A 25,874-nucleotide genomic window follows, 5' to 3' on the forward strand; every position below is an offset into this window, starting at 1 on the left:
TGATAAATAGATAGACAATATGGTTGGTTTTAATTGTTTTTGGTTAATAGTCTTGATTGTAAAACTAATTCAATTTAAGTCGTGAAACTGGTTTAAGGCGGGTATTTTGGTACCTTTAAACTTTATTCTATTATACATAAAATTATCCAAGATGGTTGTCCTCCTGTTGATCTTAACAGCCATCACTGGCCAAGGGTCCGTATAACCCGATTCCTGCCGTCTTCCCCTTTATGTAGAATTTATATAGAATGTAATTATTATCAGAACCATTTGCAGACCACATTTATGCATATCAGTACCTATATGTTGTGTCGGGTTCCTTTTCAGAAAATTTCACCTTTCGCCACTGACAGCCATCAAAGACAATATATCAAAACAACCTCCAATAGTTGACGCTGTTTAAATCATCTTAATACAAGTAACAGGCCAATGATGAAGGGCACATCATTTACTTTAAGTTTTTCGAACTTATTCGAAATGTAACAACATTTATTATGCTAGCCCAGCGTGATTGACTAAGGCAAAATCTCTCTCATTAATTTGGCTAAAGTTGGCTCCCAACAGTCGGACAGTATACTATAATTCCTGATATTTAGTATTTCAGATTCGCCGGCGTGAAAAGTTTCGGGATAAAAGTCCTGCTTCATATTTTGCCGGGATAAAAGGTAGCTTATATCAATCAAGAGTAATGTAGCTATTAGTGAAAAATTATCAAAGTTTGTATAGTAATTCCTCAGATTAGCGCGTTTAAACAAACAAACTCTTCAGATTTATATATAAGTATACACATAGATATAAGTAATATATTTCAGTAAAGATTCCGCCTTGTGTATTGATTAAATAGCAGCAGATTTTAGCGTTGTCCCTAAAATCGTAATGGACTGGTTGCAAATTGAAATGGCCAGGTGAAATAATGGGAAGACCGTAAATCTCCATTAGGGGTGCTGTATTAGAATAACAAATATCCAAAGTGCGCACTACGCGAGTGGGTATTTAAGTTTGTGTAAAGCCAAATTTTAGTTAATGTGGAATAGGTGTGCGGGGGCAAATAAAGATGAGAATGTTTTGAAGTGGAACTTTTTTAGAATCGTTGTTATTTGCAACGAAATTACGTCACAATATTTGAAGGGTTCAACCATTATTATTATTTTTTTTTTTGATTATTTTATTATTTTAATCTTACAAATAAATGAACTTTGCAAGTGGGTACCTATGTTTTAGTAGGTATTATGCAAAAATATTAAACCTTACAATTATTTTAATACTCGCGATGTTTATTTTGAATTAATCACATATTAGCATTTATAGATAAATGACATTTAAATAACAATTAAGTCGATCCATATTCAACATACTGTATTAAGTTTGTATTATTTGCATTCTGTGTTTGCTTGGCAGTGGTTGTGCAAACAAACTTTACTTAACTAGTGTGTGTCTTTTAAGTTTTTGTTTTTTTTTCCAACTATAAGCAATCTTAATTATTAAATAAATCATAAAATATAAGATCATAAATAATAATTCATCTATAACAATTTTGGACTGCCTCAGTGGCGTAGTTGTATAACGGTATGACTGCAGTTGACGTCTCGCGTTTGATCCCCGGGTTGGGCAGTGATATTAAGTTTTTCTACTCATTATCATCCCGGAGTCTGGAATTTGTGCCCTATATGGCGAACGGTCGCTCCCTATCACATCACGGGACGGAATATACACAGTGAAAAGTGCACGAGTTGCATCTCTGCCTACCGCTTCGGGAATAAAACGCGTGAGAGTTGCATTTTAATAATCAAAAATAATCCGACGATTGCATTAATAGAACACTTGAAATATTGCCTGTCCAATCTATTTTCGAGATTAATGATCGATATCAAGTGGCTGGAGTGAAATTATTAAAGTTACCGTGATATATAACCGACGCTTTCAGCAAATGAGTTAAACAAAATAGTATCGTGGTACTATTGGTTTAGGTCAGGAAATGTAGTTAAGAATAGATCGACTAATTTGTAAGTACTATTTCATGCAAAAACAATATCAAGACAAAAAAGTATCTATGGTGATACAAACACAGTCAAATTGTGTACATGTATACTCTTTGAGTTATAACTATTTTAGAGCATATGCAATGTTTATACAACATAATAACAACTTAATCGAGCAAGCTACTAGCATTATTTCTGTTTAACACAAATAACATTCGCACAACTAATTAGTAGATTATTTCGTAATCTACTAAATAAGAAAACTCTGCGTTTCAGTAATCTACATTCAATTCTCAACAAAGCAATTAAAGTTAAAGCTGTGTTCACAGTAAATTTAAATACCAGGGGCTGGTCAAGAATTAAAATCGACGGAAACGGTCCAATCAAAGTCGCCCATGCATTATTCAGTGATGGGCCCACGCCTAGACGATTGAAATGCGTTGTGCGAGCCACCGATAGTCTCTTCAATGCTAATCGACGTCATATGACGTAAATAAACGGCTACCCACTAACCGAACAGATTTGTTTATGTGATGATTAACTTGGAAAGGTTTATTTCAGATTGCTGGAGAAAATTGATCTTCTTCCTTATGTATGTAAGAGTCCTTTTTAAAATAACGCCAGAGCAGTTCGTTTGGTCTCTGTTTTTAAAATACCATGGTCTTTTATGGTACCTTTGAACGATATTTAAATGCATACTTTTTTATATTTTTAGTTTTCCAAATATTATTAGGAGGCCCTATTCCGTCTACGAGGGCATATCCGTCTCTTTTGACTTACGGATATTGTAATAGAATGATTGCTTTGATATCCGTATAGGCCAAAGAATCAAAAAATCCCTTATTGACCTATACGGCTTTTAAAAGCTGTTCATTGATTACAACACCTTTAATTGTAAAAAGACGGATATGCCCCGGTAGACGGTATTAACCCTCCTAACTATAAATAAACTTTGTTGCGGACACACATGTTTCGACTATGTAAACCTTTAACACAAGTTTTGAGTTACATAAGAATTCGAAAATCAAAATGCACAACCTAACAAATCTCTAAGATTTTTCATTGAAAAACTAGACCGTATCCTGGTGAAGTATTGGCACTCGGTTGGAAATTTATAGTATACTTACGTCCTGCGGATGGATTTATAGTCTTCGAGCGGTAATCGCAGTTAGTGCTAACTTTCATTTGAACCCCAATCTCTTTACGTGAAAAGTCTCTTGTCATTCCAGGAACGACACTATCTAGATGACGATCCCTGGCGTCTTGCAGCTTTAGATTTGTGTGAAACGAGCGCTGCATTGTTCTCTTGATTTTGCAATTTGACTGTAATTTTGCCTTATCTCTAGAGAATGCGTTTTTACCGGGAAGTGCTGCTACTTCACCATGGGTAAATATTTTGAATCTGACTGATTGTTTGCTTGGTAATCTCCACTATAGTGTTGTTTATTAAGTTGATTCGTGGTTAATCTTGAACGTTACATTAAGGGCCGTATACTTCGTCCAGCGTAAGCAACTAGCGTGGCGTCATCAGCAACGGTAAATATTTAACAAAAAGTCATGTTATGCGTCCACAAAGAGCGACTCACGCACCGATACAACATCTACTGCACTCATACTATTGTACGAGTCACGGGTGGGGCGGCCCCAGGCGCGGCCCGACCGACTCAGTCCCCATAATTTTTTATGAAAATATATTTCCATCTTAAAATGAACCTTAAAATTCATAATTTCAGGGACATAGCGGCTCGTAACTGCGTGATCTCATCGAAGCTGCATCTGAAGCTGTCACACGCAGCTCTCACCCGCGGACCCGACTCGCACGAGTACTACAAGATGCACGACCAGGTACCAACTATCACTATTTCACTACCAATATTACCTTAAAACAGTATAAAACACAAAACGACTGTTGGCCATTGAGGTATATTCATTAAGCATCTTTCCTCTATGGACCACTCCATGATAATAAGGATATTCAAAGGATTGAGCGAGTGTTTTGCTCTCATTCAGTAATTCTCGATTCTCGATTCTCGATTGCGATATCACGAAAAAAAATTGGAATCGCGACGCACAATATCTATGTAGACGTTCCTTCTATCACATTTGCAGACTCACTTAGTAGTCATTCACTATAAACTGTGAAAAAGATCATAGATTTTAAACTATATATCAAAATAAATGTATGTATGTTTCCTATAAACTCAAAAACGGCTGAAGCGATTTAAATAAATTTCTTGTGTAATTTTCAGATTAATCCAGCGAAGTTTGGTAGCAACGAGACGCACCAGAAGTCATCGGGCTACAAATTAAAATAAGTGCTACCCATGTGAAGCCAGATCGCTAATACACTATAAAATTAAATACATGACGCAATACATTTAGATTCCTATTTTAATTGAGCATAGATAAAAATCATTCCAAACATTTCACAAAACACAAATTGCGATGTCCGCATAAATTATATTTATCCACTTTATTAAGCTGTATGACAAACGCCATGGTCTCTAATTAGTCGGCTGCTTTGTATGGAATGGTAATTACGGCATTACAACCGCTACAGTGAGGCTATTCATCAATAAGGTTTTAGATTAATATAAACACGCTCATGATGTTTGTGTTTAATTTAGCAAATAGCTCGTATCATTGAACATTTTCATGAGTTATCCTAATTAGTACATATTTGTATCTATGATAAATCATATTGCATGTTATGTATGTTTTATATGTATAGTCTTCCTTGCGAGCGATCTCAGCCGTGGTAGCCTAGTTGGGTGTGGAACGGACTACACAGACAAATGTCCGCAGGTTCGAATCCCAAGGGCACACAAATCTCACTTTTCTAAAATTATGTGTATATTCTTTGTGAATTATCTCTTGTTTTAACGGTGAAGGAAACATACTGAGGAAACCTGTATACGCGAGAAGTTCTCTATAGGAATTTTCAGTGTGTGAAGTCTACCAAGCCGCACTAGACCAGTGTGGTGGACTAAGGCCTAAAACCTCTTAGTAGCAAAGGAAGGCCTGTGCCAAGCAGTGGGACAGTATATAAAATAAGGCTGATATCATGTCGTATATTATATTATTATAGTCTGCCTAGACTTAAGGCCTGTATCACAACTTCTAAGTAAATGCCACTCGTCATATATAAGCCGACCAAATACAAAACTCACAATCCAATTATCTATGCTTCCAATTAAAATATACTATCTACATTAACTGTTTAATACGATGACTATCAAATAAAATTTATTTTACACTTATGAAATTGGAAGGAATTATTATTTATGACATAGGCCGTTAATAATCATAATATTATAAATTGTAATGTTTGTCGACAGAGATGTTTGAAGGTAAACACAGAAACTGCTGAATAGATTAGATGAAATTTAGCACAGAGATATACCTACCATGTCTTGAATTAATATATGTAGTATACTATGTTTTGTGTGACTGAAATAGTTTTCATCAAGCGATTATTCTACCTGTTTCATCATTAAGTTAATTAGACGAATTTAGAAGATCTTTCTTATTTACCTGTATACAAATTGAATAAAGCGGACTTAATTTCGAAGCCACTCTGTACCATTCTAAGAATGGTACAGATATAAAACAATACCCACATAATGCAAAAATAGTTTTGAAGTATTTTAAGAAAAATGTCGAGTATTAATAGTTTGAAATATTTTATTGTTAAATTTCTGGAAACGCGCCCGTAACGTTTCTAGCCTGTTTGAGACTAACCGTTACTCAGCGCCTGAGTCAGCAACAGGTACATATTTGGCCGTCGATTCGTTGACGATTTGAATTGATTCAAGATTCTGTCCAAAAGCAAAAGGCAATTACTTTTTTTCTAGTCTGATACGGTTAGTGTTTATTATTTGTAATTGAAAAATAACTAATAGGTACTAAGGTACCCACAAATGCAATCATATATGATACAAAAAATCATGTCATGCCAAAATATTACTGAAACCTACTCAAGCATTTGGAGTCTTGCCAGACCAAAAGGTCATCGGCTAAGCCCAAACAATCTTGTAGTAAATTGGAATAAATAAAACATAATATAAAAAACAAATCGAAATACGATATTAATACTATATAATAATATAAGGCAAATAGATATATCATTCTTAAAACCACATCAAACAGAAAATGTAGTTGAAAACGCAATATTTCTGTCTTGATAAATTGCTTAAAAAAAAATTAACAAATTTTTAAAACAGCGCCATCTCTACATTCATCCGCGTACTAAATACAACACTACGCGTGTAATATTAAACTGTTTGCGAACGACTTATTCAATTTTAGTTGAACATTCGTACAGATAGAGGTATCGACATGCCTCATTTTGAGATAAAACGATTGAATAATTCAATGAATATGAAGCAGATTTTTCTCATAGAATTGCAGGTGAGGTGAATCGTCTTTATTATTCATATAAATGTTCGATTTGATAGGATATTATGTAGTATTTAATTATTTCAGGTTAACTTAGATACAATATAATTTTTTGTAATGTAATTTTTAACAAGTAAAATATAAACGCGTATTTTTAAATAAGCAAAAAAATACATTTTAAAATTTAAAAATAGTTAATTCATTTATTATGCAACATCTTAGCGCAGGATTTCGAGGCGTAATTTTAAAATAAAAAGCAGTAGTTTTGTCATGTTTTTATTTATTAACCATCATTTGCTCGCGCCTAAAATTAGATTTTTGATTAAAAGTCTAGCTATATATTTTCCTAGGACAGTAAATAAGTAGCCTATGTCTTTCCCATGGCATCGAACTTTGTCCATACCGAATTTAATTGAAATCTGTTGAATAGTTTTTGAGTTTCTCGCTTTCAAGCAGACAGATGCGATAAGGAACATAGTTATATGTTATATAACGTTTTTGCAAGATTTTTCATTAATGTTTCGCTCCCATTGATCATAGGGTCATGTTATACCTATAAACTTCCTAGCCTTCCTCGATAAATGGGCTATCCAACACTAAAATATTTTTTCAATTCGAATTAGTAGTTCCTAAGATGAGCGTGTTCAAACAAACAAACACACTCTTAAGCTTTATATAGTAGTACAGATAATAATCATTATTTCAATAACGTCTATATTAGTTTTGTATTTTTAAATCTATAGAATAGTCATATTAAATTTTTTAATAACTAACTATGCTGTATGCTTTTAACGTGTTTATTTTTAATCTTTGGAATATATAATTCCTAACCCATTTTCATTACAATTTTATGCGGTTTATTGAAATTTTTACCCTTTTTATTTATAAATTAGCTTTCCATTTGTGTAAAAATACAATGTTAATCCACTTGATTACAATATTTTATATTGTTTGAACTTGTAATATTTAAAGTGAATATATTATTTTTAGATAATTTTAAATGTCCTTCCTAACCGAATTTCGGTCACGGCAGCCAATCTCTACGGAAATCAGCCAGCTACGCAGGAGCTATTATAGTGCACAACTGTGCAATACACAGGTGCACTCCCTGTTCCTTAATTCTCATAGTCCGATGAGACGAGTCAGCGTAATTACTGGAGATCGTGAAACAACGTCTTGTTTCGGGACTTCGAGCGCAGTGAAATGTCACGCATTACTTAGTCGTTTTAAACTCTGCATCATGTTACTACTGTTTATGCGTCGTATCGCGTCCCATTAGTCGAATGTATCTCGTCTCGTCATTCAAACGAAATAATTAGAAATTAATTCTCTCTAAATTGTCTTTTGTGTCGCTTAAATTTTTAATTTTTATTTTCACCTTTACAGCCCAATATATATATCACTCATGTGTCCATCTCTTATTAGAGATACAATCAGAATGTAACATATATATGAAGATTTGTGTTTATTATATATTGTTATCTCTGTTGATGGTCCTAGATAAAAAAAAAAATTAGGTAGAGTTCTCTAAATTACAAAGTTAGTAAGTCCACTGTAATCGCCACTCAACATACAAGATGCCACACAATTCCAAGTAACAACACGTATTTTAAAACACATCGTTTGTTCCTCAATACGTTTTTCATTACATATCATCTATTGTGATACTTTCAAAGCATTAGAAATCTATTTGTACAGTTTTTTTCGTCTATAATGACATAAAAGTATTTCCTTTCACAACTTACAGAATAATGTTAATAGCAGAGGATACGTGCATTAGCGAGAGACCGCAGGATGTGCTCAAACAAATCTAGCCTCTCGACTCTGAAAGCTTTTACACAAAACTTGGATGTAAAAGAATTCGATGGAATTTTATACTGCAGGTTGAGAGCTAAGCCGTATTTTTTGGAATTTTGTCTTTTAGAAAATCGTTTTAGGAGATATTCAAAGCAGAGGCCGAATCGTCTTTGATCTTTTCAGTACATTCCTTATTGAGACCGGAAGAAAATAACTACATTAATTTCTATTTCTAGTTTAGTGTCTCATGTGAATGTTAACGTTTAGTGATGGCCTCGGTTGCGTAGTTTTGTTGCATGTGCGGTACGGCAGTGCTCTGAGGTCCTGAGTTCAAATCCCGGGTCAGGATCATCCCAGAGTCTGGAAAATGTGCCCGATATGGCGATAGGACCGCCCCCATCACATAATGGGACGGAACAAACTTGGCGAAAAGTGGGTGCCCTAGTTGTGCCTATGCATACCCCTTCGGGGATAAATGCGTGATGTTGCGTTTCTTTAGTTTAATTCCAAAGACAGACTCGATCACCTTTTTTAGACCGGCAAAGTATAGATGATTAATAACGATTGCCAGGGTAATCCCGTACGTTTTACTATAAATCTAACAAACCAATCAACTCATCAATTACAAATAAACAGATTTATTTCAACTAATGCGTATGTCCAAAATAACCAAAACTAATTGAAAGCCCGCATTTAAATTCATAGAATATGCGACACATTTAATCTACTAAATAATTATTTGGGAATCAATCGCTTATTTGAATAAATTTAATTTTAAACAGTGTAATTAAATTAATCGCGATGCGTTGACGAGTTTTGTTTGTTACGTTTTGATATATCACCTAAATTCGTAATGACCTCATCATTATATTATCATCATCAATAGGATATTTGACTATGTTTGACTTTGTGCATTTTCAAATATATAACAGCAATTAATACAAAAAATAAAACCTTTTGTGAAAACAGAATTAAAATTCGATAAGAAATGAGGCGGTAATTCAAATTTCAAATATTGCTACGTCAAGAGTAGTCGTTGAGTGGGGATATCGCTCCATCTCTTTCTTTCGCACACAGCAATACCCGCTGACATCAAATGCAAGTATTTCGTCCCTTTTCTGTCTTTTGACACTCACGTCTACTACCTAATTTGAATGACTTATAACTTGTAGATTTTTCACCAGAATTCTATGATTGATTTCTTCTATTTTATAATTTATACAACGTCCACATTTTATAAAAGTTATAAATAAAAATAAGTCAAAGACCCTATTATAATTTTCAGTTAACTTTCAAAGTCAATTCATGTCCTTGTTTATTTTATTCAAAAATATCTGCCCTGCAGACATTATTTTTCTCTACAGTATAGATGACCCGTCTCCGCTTCCGTCAAGAATGTTGTAGAAAGGATTTGGTTTAGTTTCAATGATTGACAATTATCTTGCCATAGCTCTTCTAGGAAATCCAATCTCGAGCAAATCATGGTAGAAATTCTCACCAGTCAGTCGATACTCAGTCACTCGATATTCTGTTTCGGGGCTACTCCACTTACCAGTAGGTGCAGTGGATTAAAAAATACACGAACTGTTACACAGTATTCCAACTCAGGATCTTACTATCCACTGCTCATATTCACTTCGCTGGTGGTAGGATATATTTTATAACCGGCCGTATAGCGACCACCGTGCAAAAAGTGTTAAAACCCATCCCAGTGGTCCACGTAAGTGTGTCGCGTTTTGGGATCAGCGTGTATATCCGGTTATAACAGACTAACTGATCGTGTCGCCTGCCGAGGCGTAATCATCTCTCGTCAGTCAACATCCTATCCCCACTCTACTTACCATCAGGTGCAGTGGGATACTTTGACGTCCGTATAAAAGCAATAAAAATATATTCCTAGAAGAATGTCCTTAATAGATCAAGGATGGATAATTATTACTTATATAAAACAACTAGATAAAAAAAAACTGAGCCGATCACGTACAAAACCTAAACCCACTCCCCAATCACCGCTCGGTGCATGCTTAAAGCTAGGTTCGAGGGCGGATCAAGTGCCACTTCACACAAGTACTCCTTACGATCCGTGCCGCATCGCATCTGAGTCAATTCTGATGTTTCCACGTATTTACTTAGGGTTTATAAACGTTAAAATTGGGAGTAGTCACTAACGTAACACGCCTTAGAGTGTACCTAAGGTACATTTTGCTGTGGTTATTGCGGTTGGTGTCAAGTATGAATCCGACCAAACAGCGACCATTGTACACAATGTGTAAAACACACCATAGTAAGTGAACCGCGTTCCTGGATCAGCCTGAGTATATCCGGTTCCAACAGCCCGGCATAATTGTAGGAAAAAATACCCCCCATACTGGCGCATGTAAGTGTACCGCGTTCCGGGACCAGTCTGTGTATATCCGGGTCTAAAGGCGGGTATACTTATGTCGACAAGCGAGATAACTCTCATGAGCAGACACTATTTGGACCCCACTCCGTTTACCATCAGGTGCAGGGGAGGTCACTTTCATTATTCATCTTTCATTTTCATTACATCAATATTTCAGGTAATCGCAGATGTTTTACCTCGTGTGACGAACGTAGCGCTAAACTGCTTTGTAACTCAATATTGTGTTATTCCTTACGAACATGGTCAACATTATCAAATCATTTTCATTTCTGACAAAAACTTTTCAAAATGTTATTGCCTGATTATTTAAATATTCATTTACCCATTCTTTCCATTTATTTATTTTATTTATGTATTTATTTATCATCATTTTGCCAATATCCTATATCCTCCAGATATATTATAATTTATACGATCAACGATCTTTAATTTTTCAACTCCAGACCCTTGAACCATCGAAGTAATGATATGTTTGCAAGCTTGCATGTTTAGAACACGGTCCGAGTACGAATGTATTGACAGCCTCTTGATATAAGAGCCCTTACGATCGCTGCAATATATCGCTTCCAGATGTTTCGATAGTGAATTTTATTATTTTTATAATCGGACGACGAAATTAGTAGTGTTAAAAACCCGACTAGGAAAACATGTAATTAAAAAAACACGAAGTAAGACAATGGGCAAAGTATAACTTAACTGTAGTCTCATGCCGATGACCTCCAGCGTCACAAAATACGTAATCTATACTTAGTAATATTATAAAGCAGTAGCTCTTGTTTATTTGAACGCGCTAATCTCCGGAACTGAGGCATAACTACATCGACTTTATTTTTTTCATCATAATCGGTTAAAAAAAATGGTACATATAAAAATAAGGTTTAATTTCTGCAATTCGATTTGATTATAAATACTACAGTGAATTCAATACATAATTCTACTTTCATACCAAGGTTAGTCAATAAAAACATTTTCAACGAACCTATCATGTTTTGAGTTTTCTCGCTTAAATTATTTAGCGTAAGGAAAATTACATAAAAATATATTTAATATTTCCTTTGATTTCTGAGATGATTTAAAATTATTATAGGGCTGATATTTCAATATTAACTGATCAATTTCATATAACCGAAGTATTCTAAGTAAGTAACAACACATTCCGCCATTAGAGGAGACATGGCTTGCTGGTTTCCATCGAAGTACGTGGAATAGAATCGTATGCTTGGAGAGCGGATGAAGCGCACTCGAATCGAGAGGATGCCCGCGCATCGATATTAATACCAAGGTTCAAGTGTAAGAAGCTGTAATTTAGATATTCTCAGGGTAATATATTTTTATTTAAGATTTTATTTGTAACTTACTTGTGATTGTCTATACTACCCTACCCGTACATTTATTTTTAAGATCTAAATATTACATTATTAAAGCGACGATTGCCTAGTTGGTTGTGGAACGGACTCTCGAGACGAATGTCTGAAGGTACAAAACCGAAGGGCACACACTTCTGACTTTTTTGTGTATTCTTTGTGAATTATAGCTTGCGTTAACCGTGAAGGAAAACATCGTGAGGAAACCTCCATACCTGAGAAGTCTCTATGCGAATTTTGACGGTGTGTAGTCTAAAAATCCGTACTAGGCCAGCGTGGTGGACTAAGGCCTAATCCCTCTCAGTAGTAGAGGAGGCCCGCTAAGCAGTATGCAGCATATAATACAGGGATGATATTAGTAGTTAGTAGTAGTAGTAAATATTACATACTCATACTTTATAATATTACCTATATACGTACGCACGTATAGGTTATATGAACTATGAGTAATATATATACTATAGGCGTCAATACAGTAAATGTAGGCGAATCCCACGATATCATCTCCAGAGGGTTTGGTAAGTCACAACTAGTTCTGGTGGTAGGATATTTATATCCGCGTGAATAGCGACTATAGTACACCAGGTGTAAAACCCATAGTAGGCCACGTAATATGTCGCATTCCGGGATCAATCTGTATATTCGGTGTATATCTGGCGTCTAACAGGCCCGCATAATTATGTCGATTGGTAAGAGATAACAGTCTCTTCTCAGTCGACAGCGTATCTGGACCCTAGCCTATCCTATCAAGTGTACTGAGATTTCTTTGCCATGATCATAAATATATATATTTACGTTCAGACATCACCGCATTCATACCTGTCCTATGATATGATAGGGGCGTACTTTTTGTCAATTTTAATGAACTTTATCAAATAAAAACAATAATCTTAAAGGCCAGTAACAAATTATTTTCAATAAAACAATCCGAACAATAAAATTGTTGTATGTGATTGATATATATGTTCTGAGTTATTTATAAAATTAAGTAAAAAAGATGTGTTATTGACACAAGTGTTTATTTCAGAGTAAGTAACTAAGCAAACAACAAAACAACAACATTCAAATATTTATAAAAATAGAACACATAAAAAATTATAGTCACAACAAAGATTACATTCTACAACAAAAATGAACAACACAAGAGGAAAATGACCATCTTTCGACTTGAAAAGCGAAAGAATCGATATTCTCTCCCGATAAGCGTTTCCAGGGGTGACATTTTCAATATAACAAGTGTCAAACGCAGTGTTAAGGTTGGCCACAAGTGACATTCGACTAATTGCCGTGTTCAAAGCGAAACTACTTGGTGTACCATTTATTATAGTACGCGAATTAATTCAACACGTATGTAGTGTTAAAATTGAGTTATACAAATGATCAAGGGCTGAAGAATGAAATTTATAACGACGCGTGCTGGCTTGCAACCACAGCCTGCTTGAACCACAGGTCGATGGTGTCTTCCGTCTCGGCGCGAACCAAAAGGTTCGGTGCATATCTGTGCCGCTCTAACAAACTGTGGAATGGTTTGTTAGCATACGTGTTCCCTCCTACCTATAACTGTGGGTCTTTCAAGCGGTGCGTGAAGAAGCTATTATTATTATACATATATATTATGTAATAATTGTAAATGAAATTACATGTACATTTTCGTATATTATTTTATTACAATGACAAATGTCAATCCGACATCTTTTTCCTTTTCAGTGGCGATAGACTGTCCATAAACACAACAATATATTTAAGCAGGCAGGCAATAGCTGTGCCGACCGTCTGAGGATTCTTGTATCTTTTGCCAGTCGGTAATTTCTTTGGACTTCACTTCGCATAACATCAGATGTAATGGATGCATTGCCGAATCAAGGTAAATAAAAATATCACTATTACGGATAAAGCCAATTAGCTGAGTAATCTTTTTTTTCCTGTATAAATGGGTGAATGACTGCCTCGGTGTCATAGTTGTACTGCATGCGCGGTACGACAGCGCTCTGAGGTCCTGGCTTCGAATCCTGGGTCGGGCAAAGTGATATTTGGGTTTTTCTGCTCAGTATCAGCCCGGAGTCTGGAATTTGTGCCCGATATGGCGATAGGCTCGTCCCCTATCACATCATGGGAACGGAACACACTTGGTGAAAAGTGGGTGCCCTGGTTGCGCCTCTGCATACCTCTTCGGGAATAAATGCGTGATGTTGTGTGTGTACAAATGGGTGAATGAACCATTGTTGATAATTAGTTTACTTTACATCCCTCCACTCTCTGACTAAACATATTTTACTTTGTATGTTTACTGTAACAAAGAAATCTCATTAGCAGAGCTACAAGGTATATTGTAATATAATATTTCCTTCAACACTACTAACATTTTATTAATATAATATTAAAAACAATGTTTTATATTCACGTAATACACGAAACGATAGTTTTTGCCAGATAGCCTTGAGTCTTCTCTTGAGTGTCTAGAAGATCTAATATTTTTGGTAATAGGATAATTAATTAAATTTACTCAGTAGCTACTAGCTTCTATATTAATCTCCAATCAATATTCACACATTATTTAACAATTTTAACATATTTTGAAACTATCTTAGAATTCCAACATTTGTAACTCACGTTAACAGCATACAGATATCGAATATTAAAATTAGGGATGCGCCGTCTGTGGTCGGATCAACTTGTCGAATAACACGTCCCGGGAGCCAACTATCCGGATTTGCGGCAACACACGTGTAACTCGTAAGACGGTCCAAATCCAATTGTCAGTTCGTAATAGTTTCCATGACACGTTTTGTTCTTGATATGGCGATAATTCAAATATTCTAGCTTTTGCGGCTGCGCCCGCAGTATATTTTCTGGAATAAAATGGAGCCTATATTTTAAGTTAAACCTCTCACAATCATGAAAACTACATTCAATTCCATGCAGTTGTTATTGCGTGCGTTTATAAATATACTTATAGGTACACACAGACAAAAATTGATGTTTACGCTTGTGTTGCTTTAATTAAAAAAAATAGTTTTTCTTGAATATCTTTAATGTGTAGACATCTGCAAGTTACAATTTTATTATAAAGTGTCACCATTGCATTACGTATTTAATAAAACCACACAATTCACTTACTTCTGCTAATATCATGCCAAATAAAATTCATGAATGACGAATATTTTCGCCAAAAATACCCGTATAATTTACTATTTTTTTATTACTCTACTAGTAGTAATAGTAGTAGCATTAGAGTGTGTAAAAAATATATATTTTGTTATTATCTTTAAAAATTATAAATAATTATGTAAGTTACTGTAAAGTATTATTTACAAGAAGATAAATATGTGTTTTAAACAGAATGTATGATTAATTCAAATTAAATTCTAAATTAATAAACTTAAATTTGAATTTCGAATGAAGCGATGGATCAATCAATTAATTTATCAAGAATATGATTTTGAAATACATAATTTTATAACATTACGCTTTAACATCGTCAAACTGCAAAGCCTGTTAATGGATGCTTCGATTGTAACCGCCGGATGATCCGGTACCATGGAATTGTCCGATTAGCCAGCTTTACCGGCCACGAATCGGTACACGCTACATCCCTAATTAAAATGAACAACGAACGAAACAGATGGGATTGTTATAATTAAGCACCGTTGGTTTCTGGCTTTTATTTCAAGCTTTATAAAGACAAAACGTTCGTGACATTTCGACGAATATACGTGACAGATTTATATCGTTTATATTTAATTTTGATATTGTTGAAGTGTGAAACACCTCTGATTTTTCTAAAAAAATATGTGTGTATTTATCGCGTGCTTTAACGGTGAAGGAAAACATCGTGAGGAAACCTGCATATCTGAGAAGTTCTCTATAGGAATTTCAAGGGTGTATGAAGTCTACTAATCCGCACTAGCCCAGCGTGGTGGACTAAGGCCTAATCCCTTTCAGTAGTAGAGGAGGCCAGTGCCCAACAGTGGGACAGTATATAATATAGGACTGATATTATTATATTATCTATTCTTGAAATGTATTGTTTACAGAAAAGTGTAATGCAATGAAATATTAAAGTTAACACAAAACAAAGTTCACGCCGAACTGATAACCTCTTCCTTCTTATGAAGTCGGTTAAAAAGGGTCTTTGCTGTTTTGAAGAAAAGCCTGTAAGGACTTGATAGTAAAATTAAACAAAATAAACTACATAATATTATAAACATGCGTCAGTATTTAATTATTCTCTCACGCACAGTGGTATCTACAACCTGGTCGAGCCCTTTAAGAAGTCTCAGACAAACTGTCTGTAGGGCCTTGATTTCCAACGCCACACGTTATTTCGACAGTTAATTAAAACCACGTTATGCATTTCCTCACGGTTATGACAAGTGACCTTGGCATATAGATCATTTCACACAAATTTCACGAAGATAACGTGACACGACTGTTACAAATTTACACTGCCATAGATAATAACCAGCATATAACATAAGTTTTTTAATAAAACGCTATGTTTTTAAGAGTTTTCCAGCAAAAATCATGTTAGTATAAAAATGAAACCTTTAAAAAAATAATATAAATAAATCCTCATTTAAACATAAACTAAGTGAACTCAACGTACATACATGGAGTGGAAAATAGAAAAACATTTTTAAACATTATAAACTGTATTAAATAACAAGCTCTCAAATGAAGCTTTTACCTACTCAACGTAAGAGAAGATGTGCAGTACACCGAACCACGCATTTTAGTTGAGAAATGGTTCAGCAACTGCAAATTAATGCGTAACAGAAAACTCTTTGCCAAGAGCTCTTCTAGTTACCCGCGTTATAATTAAAGTTTACGAAGCTCTTATACATTAAATTTTAAAATAGTTCCCATAAGTAGGTAATTTAGTACGCGACGTAACTACGGTAAACGTTGCCTCTACATTGCCGAGCGATGGGGAAACTTCGTTCAGTTTAAAGGAGTCCTAGAAGATATTTGGTAGTGGTCCATATTCGGGTTGTAACGTTTTAGAGTTTTGTTGTAAATTTTTTGTAGATGTTTGGATATATGTGAGAGATTGACGCAGTCTAGTGACTTTTTTATTGAGTAAATAACTTTTCAATTACAAATTAAGTTTTTTACATACGAGCACAGGAAATTGAGCCCATTTCACCTAATGCTAAGTGGAGCAGGGTCCAATAGAATGTCGACTGACGAGAGATGATTACCCCTCGGCAGTCGTCACAATTATGTCGGCCTGTTGGAACCGGATATACACAGACTGATTCCGTAATACGACAACTTTTGAGATGCACTATGGCGGATAAAACCTCGTGTAAGGTGGTCGCTAGCCAAATGTATGTAAAATATATCCTACCACGAGCAAACTATACAGTACGATATATATAAGTTCAGCGAAATGCACAATCCACGCGATTATCCACAAATCCCACATAGGTAATATTATCATAAAATAATGCTAGAAGCTTACGTATTATGATTTCTTATGTCTTCGCGAATCTCAGACTAGTCCGCCAGGTAACCATAAAGCCTGCAAAGTCTTCGAAACGTTGGGAAAAAATTATAATATAAAAAAACCGAGATAAAATCCGTAAATACCTTTGTTTTAAAGGTTACGTATTGTTACGGTTAAAGAACTATTATCTCATAAGAATTTGATTCACTTACATGAGATACAAACAAAATAAAATAAGCTGATAGGTATAGGCTACTAGTACAGGGGTTTGTGTAATATCTATAATACATGTACGTATACATTAATGGGTACAATTCTATAAACTACATTAATTACAATTAATAACAATATTTAAAACTATGAAGGTAGCTCTAAATCGATCTTAAAATCGGTGGGACGATGTTGTTGAAAATTCGCAGAAGTACCGCTTCATGAATTCTCGTCGCGCCACTACGTCACTAGAGACATGGGTTTAATGATTTCTGGGTGTGATATGGTCTTACTATGATAATCTTCTTAGTTTTCGTAAGGTTCTACGTAACTATATTAACTTACAGTAATTGATTGGGATGAAAATCGGTGCTACGAACAACCAAGCTCTGTATTAAAATATTAATTTATTTTTATTTTAGATATATGTATGTTGTTATTCCGAGAGAACAATACTAAGCGTAGAAGAACGAAAGTCACCGACATAGCCCATCGGATTAGTAAGCTGAAGTGGCAATGGGCAGGGCACATAGCTCGCAGAACTGATGGCCGATGGCGCATGAAGGTTCTGGAATGGAGGCCACGAACTGGCAAGCGCAGCGTCGGATGTCACTCACAAGATGGACAGATGATCTAATAAAAGTAGCTGGAGGTCGCTGCATGCAGATCGTCTCCAATAGGTCGATCTGGAAATCTACGGGGGAGACCCATGTTCAGTAATGGACGTCCTGATGCATTCGAAACATCAGGCGTGCGCGTAAATAATAAAATTTAGCCTAGCATATTAAATAAAACAATGTTAAAATATACAGTAATAAATAAACAATTTACTGTGTGTTTATCCGACCTAATGTCCATCGGGTGAACCATTTCAAAAGGAGATGACTTTCCAAATAACAGTACAGGAAAAGGTTTATCCCGAAAATATTATTAACGCAAGTAAATCCGCGAATGATAGTAATATAATAACGTGGTATACAATTTATTTGCACTGACCAAAGTCTTATAAACAAAGTAAGAAATCACTCGGAAATTAAAAATGAAGCCATGTTATTAGTTTGCGCCTATCGCGTCATCTGCAAACATTAGTTGCTAGTGTGGTTCGTAGGGACCGCAAAATAGTATCGACATCGATATTTTAGTAGTACTTGATATTTAGAGTAAAAGTATCAAACAAAAACGCAAATATAATGATTAAATGTTCAAATCCACATAGAAATTGCATATTAATATTATCATATATTATATTATTACTAGCGGTTCCGTCCGCGTGAAAAAGTTTTTCTGGGATAAAAGTCACTATATATATTTTTCCAGGTTATCTTTATCGATTCTTAAATTATTGCCATATCAAATTTCATTATCGGTTCAGTGGTTCTGCAGTGAAAACTTAACAGAGGTACTTTGGCAATTATCAGTATGGATAACGGTATACTGGAGTTTAATAATAATAATAAATAAAATAAAAATAAAAAATAAAATACTTTATTTATCACGTAGGCGAACAAAGTTGCACTTATGATACGTCAAAACAAAGAATAAGAATAATTATTATTTCTAAACAACTATTAAAATCACTTATATAACTATGGAGATTTTAAATTAGGGATAAAGTTTATACAAAAGACTAGGTACAAACCGAAGTAACCAACTCGGGCTGGCAAGTAGGGGGAATAAAAGGATAACGAGTCGCGATCCTCACCGGTGAGGACATGAGCCCTAGCCTAGCTAACCTACCAGCCTTTCACTAGCTACCTAAGTGATGACTACCCGAAGAAGAAAGGCAGAAAGAAACTCCGGGCTTTCTTTTTGTCATCAATTGTTCAGTACTTCTTTTGTATTTTTCCAAGTCTTTCTTGTACATAGTCACAATAGTTATATAAGCTAATGCACGCACATCACCGTTAACATGGGATAAGATGAAATCCAATCGACTAAACCTGGAGCGGCATAAAATAAAATTAGCGATAGCAAATAAAAGAGAACATAGATTCATACTTAAATAACGGCGTACAGCGTGCATTCGCCTACATTTACAATCATAGTTTTCAATCATGAGAAAAGAAAAAAATAGTGATATTGAACAGGCAAACACAACATGATCGGGTGGTCGTCTTTCAAAAATTACATTTCATTAAGATATGATATGATTATGTCAAATTAGAACTATAGAAATGTCATTATTATAGAAAAAAAAGCATGTGAGACATGTAACAAAGACATTTTAGGCAGTTAATTAATTACTAATGTGTGCTAACATGGTGGGTCATTGTGTGCAGGACAAACTTTCCAAACCGTCTTATCATTAAGGTAATCAGATACAGTATAGTATCCTTTACACATTAATTCACGCTTAACATAACACTTGAATTTTGTTCGGTCAAATTGGTAACTTCGAAGGGAAGTTTATTATAGAACTTAATGCTATTAACTAAGAAAGATTTATTGGTTTTACAGAGCCTATGATTAGGGACAACCAATTTATTTTTATTTCTGGTATTTAGACTATGCAAGTCACTGTTTTTAATAAAAGTACTAAGGTTTTTACGTACGTACATTATATTCTGAAAAATATATTCGGCCGGCAAAGTCAGTATATTCACCTCCTTAAACATTTGCCTAAGGGAATCATGAGAGCGAAGGTTGTAAATAGCTCTAATCGCTCGTTTCTGCAAGATAAAAATGGTCTGCAGATCTGCAGCAGAGCCCCACAGAAGAATACAATAGGACATAATGCTGTGGAAGTATGCAAAATACACTAGCCTTGCCGTAGCTACGTCAGTTAATTGTCTAATCTTCCTAATAGCAAACACGGCAGAGCTCAGTTTACTAGAAATTTTTTGAATATGGGGGCCCATTGCAATTTACTATCGATTGAAACCCCGAGGAAGACCGTTGAGGGAACTAATTCTAATTTATCCCCATCTAAATCAATATTTAGTTCCTTTTTTATTCAGTAACGAAAATCTGACACATTTCGTTTTTGCGGCATTTAAAAGTAAATTATTAGAAGAGAACCAGTCAGAAATCAAACTAAGTACTTTATGTGGCTCACCGAGATTCTCATCCCTTCTATTTAACTTAAAAATAATCGAAGTGTCGTCAGCGAACAATACTACATCTGCTATATTATCAACCATGTAAGGCAGGTCATTTATGTAAACTAAGAATAGGAATGGACCCAATATGGAACCCTGGGGAACCCCAATTCTAACTGCGGACCCGGCAGAGGGAGACGTTGTCGATAAATACTTTTGATTTCGACCTGATAAATATGAAGATATTAGTTTAAGTCCAATTCCTCTAATACCATAATAATGAAGCTTTAAAATGAGGGTTTTGTGATCGACGCAATCGAATGCCTTGGAAAGATCACAAAAGACCCCCAGTGCATCCTGGGATCCCTCCCAAGCATCTAACACAGCTTTGACTAAAGCACGTCCAGCATCTTGCGTGGATCTGCCTTTTGTAAAGCCGAATTGTCTATTATGTAAGATCCCATTTTTATTAAAAAACACCAGCATTTGGTTAAGCATTAGTTTTTCAAATACCTTACTTAAGGCTGGTAAAATAGAAATAGGTCTGAAATTAGAGGGGGTAATATCAGCCCTGTATTAGATACTTACCCACTGCTGAGCACGGGCCTCCTCTACTGCTGAGAGGGATACTGGAGTTTATTATGCTTAAAACAATAGTAAACAAGTAAAAAATAAACGTATGTGTTAAGTAATGTAAAAGCTTAATATTTTCTCCAATACGCGACAATATTATCAGCTACAAAATTATATTTTTAGAACGTTTTGTCCTTTCGATACCATAGCGTCAAATATCGCTCGATATCAATACTCTGAATCGATACATCGATCCCTATTAGTTTGTCGGAAAAACCGCTATGTATATTAGGTCATTATATCGTCACACTAAATTTGCAAGTTTCTGAGCGAAACAGACGTTACAGTATAACACTATGAAGAACTTCCATTTTTTTTCAACAATATTTTTACGAAAGGAAAATATTAATAAATAGATTTGTAAACGATGTCTTTGCTTCTAGTTAGGTGAAAGAGTGAAGGACTACATCAAGATTAAATTGGTATAACTACAAATTCGCACTAGACCAGCACTATGGACGAAAAACTATTGATCCTGTAAGAGATACGTGGTAGTAAAAGAATAGTATTATATATATTCTACACACACCTCTGATCCCGAAGTGGTGAAAGAAGCGCAATTAGTGCACCCACTTTTTTTCGTACGTAACCCGTCCCATAATGTAAGAAGGGTCGACCCTGTCGCTATTTCAGGTAAAAATTCTAGACTTTAGGCCGGTACTGAGTAGGAATGCCCGATATCCCTTTGCCTGACCCGGAGATCGAGTACAACTACGCCATAGAAGCAGTCAATATAATGTATTTCAAGAATTCCATGATCCCTCTGGTAGAGGTCTTACTTGCCCGTAGTTGGTGTTTGCGAACATAATTACGGCCTCAGCGAACTGCGATTGGGCAAACTCCGCGTGAAATTGGTACACGCTACTTGGATATAGCGGCTGCGTAAACTTGGGGCTTAGGGCTTTGTGACGTAATACCTTAATTTTTTTTACCAGTATATATGAAAATAGACCAAATTTTATTTATTAATAGGTTAGTTGAAGACTTTTATGAATACTTTTATCAAAATGTATTTCATCTAAAATCTATCGGTAAAATAATTTTCAAAACCCACGCAACAATAAATAAGTTATAAAGCTTTGAAGTTTGGTGGAAAGAGAAGCTGTCAAATTAGGGAAGGATGACAAAAATGTCATCCTTCGCCACGGATCTCCGCAAAACTTCATCACTCACTGGGCTGATAAGATTACTTTAGAATTTCATTAAAATTTTGCCGATTTGGAACCGTAGGCAACATACACATATTTCTATAACTGACTTATTGATAAAAGGCATAAGGTTCAAAGTTTGTGGAACATCCAAGTCTACTTTCCTAGCATGTTGGCGACTACCGATCAGACATACAACGTAATTCCAACTATCTTAGTGATGTACTCCTGATACACGAAAATAAACTTTAATACTCAGAACTGAAAGCGAATTTCTGCTAACCAACGTAAAGTTATATGACATTTCGTCATAATTTGATTAATATAGGTGGAATACCCTTAACACTGTGTTACCAATCTGGTTACTGCAATAATCTTGTGCGAAATCCGTAATAGACCATCATTTTAATGAATATTAATAATCCTCTAATGTTATCTGTATATCTTCATAATATGATGAATTTTTGCTGTTTTGATAATCACTTTCGATACATTAGATGGTGTGGCCCACGTACGTGTGGCGCGTTCCGGAATCAGCATGGGTACATCTGGTTCCAACAGACCGGCATGATTGTGTCGACTGCCGAGGGGTAATCATCTCTGGTCAGTCGACATTCCATTGGACCCCACTCCACTTACCATCAGGTGCAGAGGGGTCACTAAACCGCGAACATAAAAACAAGTCGCAAAAACACAAACTAAATAAACTTTGGACGTAATTTACGCATATTGAAATTTTAACACCATCCTGAAACGCTATAACGAGCAGCCGAAATTCCGTCGGAGCGCAATAAATCGCGGACATTAAAATCGAACTGTCATATCGTCAATTGAATCCTCGAGGGCGTCACGTGGGCACGAAATTAACACGCAACAGTGCGTGAACGCATCTCAGCGTTTAATTTTGTTTATCGAACCGTGACGCGAACTCTGAACGGATTGCGTGAGTATAAATTATTGTACACGGAATTATCTTAACATTGGGTTATTTTTATGTTCGGTTGTTGTCAACGCTGGGGGAATCCCACAAATGGAATGCTGGATTCCCACGGCGTAATGAAAGCAGGAGTATACGGGAAGCAAAGACCGAGAATGAGAATGTAGGAAAGGAGAGGGAAGACATTGGGTTATTAAATGCACTTACTAGACTTTTCCTTGCTAAGATTTTGCCAAAAATTATCCATGAATAAAGAATAACTGAAGTGGCAGTGAGCAGGACATATCTGTAGAAGAATCGATAACTGATTAGGTAAATGGGTTCTTGAGTGGAGACCACGACTAAGCAAACGTAGGGTAGGACGCCCTCCAGCTAGGTGGAGTGGCGATCTGCGAAAGATCGCTGGCAAGAACTAGATGCGACAGGCCGAAGACAGGGTAAAATGGTACATATTGGAGGAAGCCTATTTCCAGCAGTGGTAGGCGGATGATGATGATGATAAAAGAATATTCCCCCAAAACTCATGGTTATAGTGTCCAAATTTATTCACTATGCTTTAGTGCGACTATGGTACGTGAGTGTATTTCTGAAAGTGTGATGTTGCTCCGACTTCTTTTAGAGTAGTCATAGTGGCATTAGTGAGTATAAAATTAAAACATTATTTTTATTTTTATTTTTTTGTTTAATATCTTTGATTGGAGTAACTCGGTGTAAACCTTTACTTTCAAGAAGCCGAGTACCTAAGTGGTTTCACTTATTAACACTGTATGTCTAACTTAAATTACAGTTATGATTTCTTATTACTCAAATGTTAGTCATTGAAATGTAACTGTTTTTTCCAGATTTTGTCGCCGTTTTTATATTCAAGACACTGTGAGATCATTCTGTGTAAATAGAACCGTCAATAGCAAAAAATAAAAAAAAAAATCTAAAGTGTAGGTAGATATTGTAACTTTGACTTTTCGGATGACCAATAACTCAGTCCGCCACGTGACCATGAAGGCTGCGAACTTCAAAACTTCGGGAGAAAATCATTAGATAAAAACCGCAAAATAGTTTTATTTCAATTACATTTCACGATGGTAAAACGATATTAAAATTTTCATTTTGGTATAAACTAGGAAAGACATCTAATAATACCCCTTTTTATTCACTTTCAGGGTTACTGAAAATGACATAGAATTATGTGATATCTATATATATAAAAATGAATTGCTGTTCGTTAGTCTCGCTAAAACTCGAGAACGGCTGAACGGATTTATCTTATCTTGGTCTTGAATTATTCGTGGAGGTCTAGGGAAGATTTAAAAGGTGAGAAAAATTCGAATAATTGCCGGGAAAATCCTCAAAACAGCATTTTTCTATTTCCCATACAAACGTTTTCTAAATAAAATGGAGAGTCAATTTGTAATTTATTACCGCTGCATAAAGTTCAAATTCGCGTGCGCGTTGGAGGATCTAATATCGCGTTCTGAAACTCAACAAAAGTGAAAGTGAATCGCGAACGCGACAAAATTGCATAGTCTCAAAATACATAGTACATAAATAGTGGTCGGCTTCGAGAAACTCAATTTTAGCTAACTTCAGTTGTTAATATAATATATAACTCAAAGGTGACTGACAGTGATATATCAAGGAACAGCCCAAACCATTGGACGGATCGGGCTAAGACTTTACATGCATAAAGCTACTATGACGTAGGCATCCCCTAAGAAAAGGATTTTGATAAATTCTACCCTTAAGGGGATAAAATAGGGGATGAAAGTTTGTATAAATGTTCTTAGATTTTCGACTGATTGAACTGAAATTATAGATTGGGGATAAAATTAGTTTGAACCTATAAGTACCGGGAAAATATGTAGCAAGACTTTTATCAAACAGTAGAATTTTATCCTGGAAAACACCTTCACGCGGGCGAAGCCGCGAGCAAAAGCTAGTATACCTATATAATTCAATTTGTGTAAAAATAAAACATAGGGCCTTGTAATAGTGAGCTAGCGATATACTATAATTATAAAGCAGTCTTCGAGAACGCTAAAGCACATTAGATATTTAGTCCACTGCTGTACTCATCCGAGCAGTGCCAGGGCCATGTGCTTTCATTACAAAATAACTTTTTTATGTTTCATTAGACTTCACCCTCAACCGTCGGTTAAGATCTTTCGCGGAATAAATGTCTGACTATGAACTTTTCTAGGATAAAACTTATACTGTACGTTCATCCAGAATGTGGTTGAATATCCTTACTAACGTCCGTATTTTTAATATGAGTGTAAGCTTAAAAGGATGGTAGGATATATGCTACCGCACGGTTGCAATTAAGGCCATGGTGCTCTTTAGAGATCTGTTAGAATAAATATCATCGGAATATTTGCTGGTGGTATATTTATATCCACGCGAATAGCGACCGCCCCCCGTACACACAATAAAACCCTGCCAAAGCGATTTAAGTAAGTGTACCGCTTTCTGTGATGGTCTATGCAAATCTTATTTCAAACAGACCCGCTTAATTATATC

The sequence above is a fragment of the Manduca sexta genome, chromosome 22 (genome assembly GCF_014839805.1).
Source record: "Manduca sexta isolate Smith_Timp_Sample1 chromosome 22, JHU_Msex_v1.0, whole genome shotgun sequence".
Taxonomy (NCBI): Eukaryota; Metazoa; Arthropoda; class Insecta; order Lepidoptera; family Sphingidae; genus Manduca; species Manduca sexta.